The sequence below is a fragment of the Microtus ochrogaster genome, chromosome 16, assembly GCF_000317375.1.
Source record: "Microtus ochrogaster isolate Prairie Vole_2 chromosome 16, MicOch1.0, whole genome shotgun sequence".
Lineage (NCBI taxonomy): Eukaryota > Metazoa > Chordata > Mammalia > Rodentia > Cricetidae > Microtus > Microtus ochrogaster.
Genome location: NC_022018.1, coordinates 13,560,802 through 13,567,756, shown reverse-complemented (window position 1 = coordinate 13,567,756; position 6,955 = coordinate 13,560,802).

Genomic DNA, 6,955 nt, shown 5'->3' with positions numbered 1-6,955 from the left:
GGAAGTGAAAGCACTAGTCTACAGAAGCATGGGAAAACACCAGGAAGGAGTTCCCTTAGGACAGGAATGTCTGGCTGCCTCAAGGTTCTCAGCTGGAGCTTGCCCCAGTGTTGTGCTTAGCCTCTCACTCCAGCTTTAATGTCTGTCTGTTATAGAACATGAACAAAATTTCTTCCTTGGTTGTTTACTGACACTTACATGCCACATCCTCATTAGACATTCTTGCAAACCTGATATTACAGTAGCTGTCTAAGATCTCTATTTAAAATACTAGCCTGGGCTCTCCATCCTTGTCTTTAGCCTTTATTAACAGCAAATAAATAATCAGGAGGGATGATTTGGGACCAAACATCCTGTCGCAATGTATTTGTTTTAACTGTTGTTTGCTTTTGAATTAAAAACATGGAATAAATTTAATAGCATTATCAAACATCCAGGAGAAACGTCAGCTCATTCATAACACAGTTATTTCCCCAGTCTCTTAAAAAATATCTTCATATTCAGCTGAAAAATGAAACCCCAAGAAATATGTAGGAAACTTTAAGACAGAATTTTCTCCCTAATCACTGTCATATCTATCCCCAATACTATAATCTCTGTAATTCAGGCTCCACTTGCTAAAGAACAATGGACAGATCTTAAGATAAAGGCAATCACTGTGTTTTCCACGAGAAGAATGAACTTGCTAAGCTATTAGTGCCGTAAGATTGTAGGAATGTTTGATTTGTTTGCCTCAAAGAACAAGCTGCTCCTTGAAGACCCTGTCCATATTCCAAATATACATACCAGGCTAATGTGCTGTTTAGAAATAATTTTTATTTATACGTTAAGTCAAATATCCTCAGCTTCATTGAAATCACTGTGCAAAGTTGAAAGAAGTTCAATTGTTCTTTCTTTTCGAATCTTAAATTTGAGATGAGCCTTTCTTCTTAATGGTAATTAGTGATGTTTCATAGAAATAATAAATTGCAGGGGATGTATCTAGTTTCATGGATGATTGAAGCAGATTCTAATCAGGACTGCTGACCTAATGTTTGAGAAAGGACTATTTCCGGGAGAATCCATTAATGATTTGTGAAAACAGATGTACCTCTAAATAATACTAGTCATGCCAAGGACACTATGTCCTTTCTTTTCCTTCCATCCCTCAAATAAACCAAAGACAGGCATTGGCTTAGTGTTGCATAAGTAAACAAAGCAAAGTGATTTTGGTGTCACCAGGCTCTGTGATGACCTGCTCTTCTCCCTCATTTTACTGAGATTTCTCTAAACCAGACACACCTATTAGACACCATCCCCCATTCCCAAAAATGAGTAGGGAGGCCAGCAAGATAGCTCAGCAGATAAAAGCACTGATGGCCAGAGGAATAAGTCCCAGAACCCACACAAGAAAGCCAGATGCATTAGCAAGCATCTGTGAACCCATCATTCTTGAGTGGGAGTCAAACACTGGAGAACTGTCCGGAAGCCTTCAGGCTAGCTAGGCCAGACTATGCAGTAGTACAACAGCAGAAATGAGAGACCCTACCCTATTTCAGCAAGACTGAAGGAGAAAACCCAGGACTTCCACAAGCACACCTGAGCATGTGTGGGCAAGCACACACACAAATGCATTACAAAGCTAAGTAAATCAATATTGAAAAAAATGGCAGAGGGAAAATAAAGCCTTAGAAATCAGGACCTTTTGATTAGGAGTATTTTGGTAGGGACAGGAGCTCATCTGAAGTAGCTTAGATATGATCAGTCACGTACTTCGATAAACCTGGATACACGGAACATTCTGGCTGAAAGCCATATGCATTCAGCTCCAAGTCCCAATTTTCAGAGCGACTGTTGCTGTTTTAGTATTGCAGTTTACTTGGGCCTTGGCATTTGGGATACAAATATTTCTATAGGAGCGATGGTTGCAAGTCACAGAGATTCAGACTAAGTCTGTACCCTGATGCCAAACGCTATCTGTAACTATCACGAGGGCTGCCTCTCTCTATTTGCAATGGCCAATTTTCTATATACATAAAAACGTTGTTTCATAAAATGGGTAATTTCTTAGCCAGGATTGACCAAAGAGCTTTTATGGGCCGCGTGCTTCAATATTTTAAAGGAATGAGAATAATCAGACCTTATTTATATTTAAATTGGCTTATTTTAGTGCCTTTTCCTGACACTATAATACCATTAAGGGATCTATAGCATCACATCACTTATTTTCTACAGTAAGTAGAGATTATTATGAGAGAGAGAGAGAGAGAGAGAGAGAGAGAGAGAGAGAGAGAGAGAGAGAATGACAAGAAGTCACTGTTGAATAAGCAGTGCATTATGGGAGCTTTGTGGTACAGACAGAATTTGAGTAAGGCCTTGGCTTTCCTGCATGCCAATTTCCTTGTGGTAAACCACTTGTTGGGTCATTTGAAAGAAAGAAATCTGTGCACATGGGATGGATGTGATTCCTGGGATGTCCATGGGGCAGGCTCAGGGAGGAACAGGAAATACAGAGCCACCTACCATCACCCTGAGATCTTGAATTCCAAGGCTAGAGAGACAGAGAAGAGCTAGCTGGACTTCCAGGAGTGACTGCGGGAACAACCCCAAGAGGAAGTAACTTTTCTTCTTAGCTACCCACACAGAATGTAAGCTACACTCTTGGGGTCTGAGATGGTTCTCACATCTTATGGTAGGTCACATCTTCTGGGGGGGGGGTCCCCATTTCCCAAATGATTCCTTGTGGACAACTTTAAATCTGCTTTAAATAGTAGGGAAAAGAATTCAAGATTTCTTTTAAAGGTTAGACTATCTTTAGTAGTGACCTCTCAGAATTAAAACAAACAAAACAAACAAACGAGTTAGTTAATAAACATCGTAAGAATAGATGAAGTGATTTTAGATTTGAGAAAGAACCCACACTTTTTAGGCATTAGGAAAACCACAGAGGGAGGCTATCGTAAACACCAAGTAATCAATCAATCCTCAATGTGCCACTGAGTGAAATGGAGAGGAAGCAAACACTGGGAACATAAACTAAAAATATACGCTAGAAATATTGGTAATATGTCTTTTTACCAGATGTGAAAATATTATAAGACAATGACTACATTTGAACAGCAGATGGGAAGTGCAGAGACCACCTGACAATCCTTGCATCCAACCCTTCCTCAGCTAGAGTGTGACATCTTAGTATCAACTCCCACTCAAAATACCTCTTAAAGAGCTGTAAAATTGATTCACACTGTTTAGAAAGCATCCTGATTTAGAATAGTGTCTTCCAGGAGAGTTTGTTCTTACAGGGAGGTCTGCTATAATGCAGGGAATGAAGTGCCTGTGTTGGAATTTGGGACTGCACTGGACATATGAGGAAGATGCATGCATGTGTGTCTGTGAGTGTGAGCGTGTGTGTGTGTGTGTGTGTGTGTGTGTGTGTCTGAGAGAGGATGATGCAGAGCAGAAGATGAAGGATGATGTGAATTTCCTGAACCCACACCAGAGTCAGAGAATGAGGAAAAAGCAGACAGGAAGGCTCAGGACACTGAGGGACAGATGAGGAATGAGACAAAAATCTAGATAGTAGAAGGAAAAGAAAAGGAAGCCATTGACTCTCAGAGAAATGTCATATACCGTCCCCTGGCCTTTTTTTTTCTGTTACATTTTTTTTGGCATTTTTATGACAAAAAAATAATTTTTCACCAATAGGTTGTTATGGAGAAATCTTTGAGTGGAAAGAAAGGAAACAAAAGACTGTATGGCCAGAAAAGGGAACTGCCTACAAGACAGAAAACAATTTTTAAGTTACATTTTTAAAAACTTTCGTATGAACAGCCTGATGGAGAGACCTTCACTGATGCTGGTGGTTTTGTCTGCTGTTTATAGTACGCATTTCATCCTGAACTTCAGAACAAAAACAAACAGTGGAATCTGCCAAAGTCAGCTTCTGCCTAGAGCAGGCCCCTCGCTTACCTCAGGGTAGAAACCTTGATGATTTCTAAGGCAACCATGGCTTCCAGTTACTCACCAGAAAGCAATAATACTGTATTTATTTCTCCTTCTCTGATTAACTGGCCAATCTTAGAAGTCGGGCATTTGTACAAATTGGGGCTCATCAAGACATTCTTCTCCCCTGAATAGGATTTTCATTTTTAAAATAGGATATACAGGAGAAAAGATGAGACTTTGCCACAACGTGTTTTAGAACCAGCAGTCACTAGCCCGGTGATGACTAACAAATATTCAGTTGGAAAGAATGAGCTAAATACCATTTCTTTCCTGATTGCAGAGAGAACAGTTGAGAATCAAGGTCAAGAAAAAGCCAGTGTCAAGTGCATTGACTGCACAGAGTCTTCCTAGTGAAGGGCAAAAGAAAACACAACCAACTGTCCAAAGAAGGCTGGCCATTGCAGTGCTTTCTCCATTTCTAGCTGTGCTCACAGAGAAGGGGCTCACATAACCATCTGTACAGTTTTAGGGTTTTAGCTACTTAAGTGGACAGGTAAAAATAAGCAGGCTTTACTTTCTTCCAGTAGTTGGGGATTATCTATAAGGGAGGATTTAATTCCCTTTAATTACTTAATAATGAATAATGAAGCTGAAGTGTTTCCTTTAATTGGTATCATTAAGAATGCTAACAGATATGGTGATTTATTCAGTATATATACTTTCATGAATATTAAAAAATAATGAATATATAAACACCCTTAAAAATGTTAGCACAACTATGGTATAATCTAAGAAACCTGAACACTCAGAATCCCAGTTAAAAGCTCTCAGCGATACACTCTGACTATAAAACAGGGCGTGTCCAGAACTTGTTTTTCTTTTGTCCATTTACATATTGTTCTGAGTGGTTTTGCACCTTTTAAACCTTTCTTTGAACTGACAGTAGGCAAATGAAGTGATTTAAAGACACTTTTGCATAACTGATTGAATTAGCAATAATATTCCTTCCCTGGACCCACAATATAAAAATCAATTAAAGCTATTCAACCTGGCTTTGAGAGTTTTTTCTTTTTCTCTTTGAGAAAGCGTAGCATACTGTAGTCCATGCTACACACACAGTTCTTCTGTCTCATCCTCCTGAGAGCTGGGATTATAGACTGAATCACCATGTCTGGCTTTGAGTTTTGATTAGAAAAAAAGCAAAGCAAGAAAACTAAACTCTTTTCAGATATATTTTGTTCAATTATCACAGAATCAATAACTAACTTAAATATTAATGGATTATACATAGGGATGTCCAAAGGCAAAACAATTTATTAGAAATAACTAATAGTTAAAAAAACTATTAACTATTGTTTGATAGCTCTTCATATTGACATAAAAATTAATCATATATTATCATTATATATTAAAGTATGGATTTTTTTGTTTTATTCATAGTTTTTTGGTGTATCTTTCTTAGGAACTATTGAGTTTTCTGCTATCTACAGGATTTTAATACCTTTTAAAATCAGTTCTGTAATCACATTCATTATCTTTCAAATTATCTTTCATAGTTTCTGCATTGTCTCCTTCCTGACATCCAATTCGACATGTATTGGGCTTTTTTCCTTGGTCTTCTGCTGTGCACACCTTATTTATTTATGAAGACTCAGAGAAGTGATAGGTTTTCTGAATGTGCATACACTCTGGAGTCAAGAAAAAAGGAGACATGATCCAAACAAATGAACAATATAAAACTCCAGAATCAACCCTAATAAAATGGGGCTGTATATATTATCTGATATAGAATTCAAAGTAATCATCAAATGATCAATGACAAAATATGGCAGTTTGAATGAGGATGGCTTCTATAGACAACTATATTTGAACATTTGATTCTGAGTTGGTGGAGTTGTTTGGGAAGGATTACGAGGTATGGCTTTTCTGAAAGAGGTGTGCCACTGGGTGTAGGCCTTGGGGTTTTAAAAGCCTATGATACCCATCCTCACTTAGCGCTCTCTCTCTCTCTCTCTCTCTCTCTCTCTCTCTCTCTCTCTCTCTCTCTCTCTCTCTCTCTCCCTCTCTGCCTCATGGTTGTTTTCTCAATATGTAGCTCTCAGCTGCTGCTCCAGCACCATGCTTGCTTATTTGCTTCCATGTTCCCAGTCATGAGGCCTTGGACTCACCGTCTGAAAATGTACATAAGCCCCAATCAAATGCTTTCTTCTATAAATTGCCTTGGTCATGGTGTTTCTTCAGAGCAATTGAAAAGAAACTAAACAGACCTCAAGAGAGTAGTCCACATAGTGAGAATTTCAACAAAGACATTGGACATTTGAGAGAGAATTAAAAACAAATTTTAGAACTAAGTGATGTAATGATAGGGCTGAAATATTTAAAAGAGTTGCCAACAGCAAATGAGAGCAAGCAAAAGAGAGCCAGGGGGCTCTAATGAGAAATTGGAAATATTCTAGTCAAGAGGCTCATGATAGGCATTACGGTCATGCTGCCATACAGAGAAGAAAACGTATGAGAAAGCCGATTCAAAGAACAAATGTCTAGATGCTTAAATTTGGGGAAGTAAATCATATCTGGATCCAGGAAATCCAAAGACTTAAAGTAATATAAACCTAAAGAAGTAGATAAAGAACACAGTATAGTGAAATAACCTAAAGACAAGGGAAAAAGAATTTTGAAAGCAAGATATGAAAATGGCTTTTCATATATACATAACACCTTTCATAAGATCATCAGTGAAGTTTTAATAGAAACATCACAGCTAGTGAGAAGATTGGCACTGTAGACTGAAGGAATGACAGAGAAAACAATGATTAACCAAAGTTACTGTTTCTGACCAAAAAAAAAAAAATGTTCTTCAAAACCTGGGAGAGGGGAAGACTTTGCAGGATCCTCAAGAGCTCAGAGAATTCAGTCCTAGATTTGTATGAAGAGAAATAGCAAAGTGAGAGCTTCAACTTGAAATGAAAGGGCACCAAACAGCAGTGTCACTACAAGAAAGGGGACTCATTTGTAAAGGTCGGATGGCGCA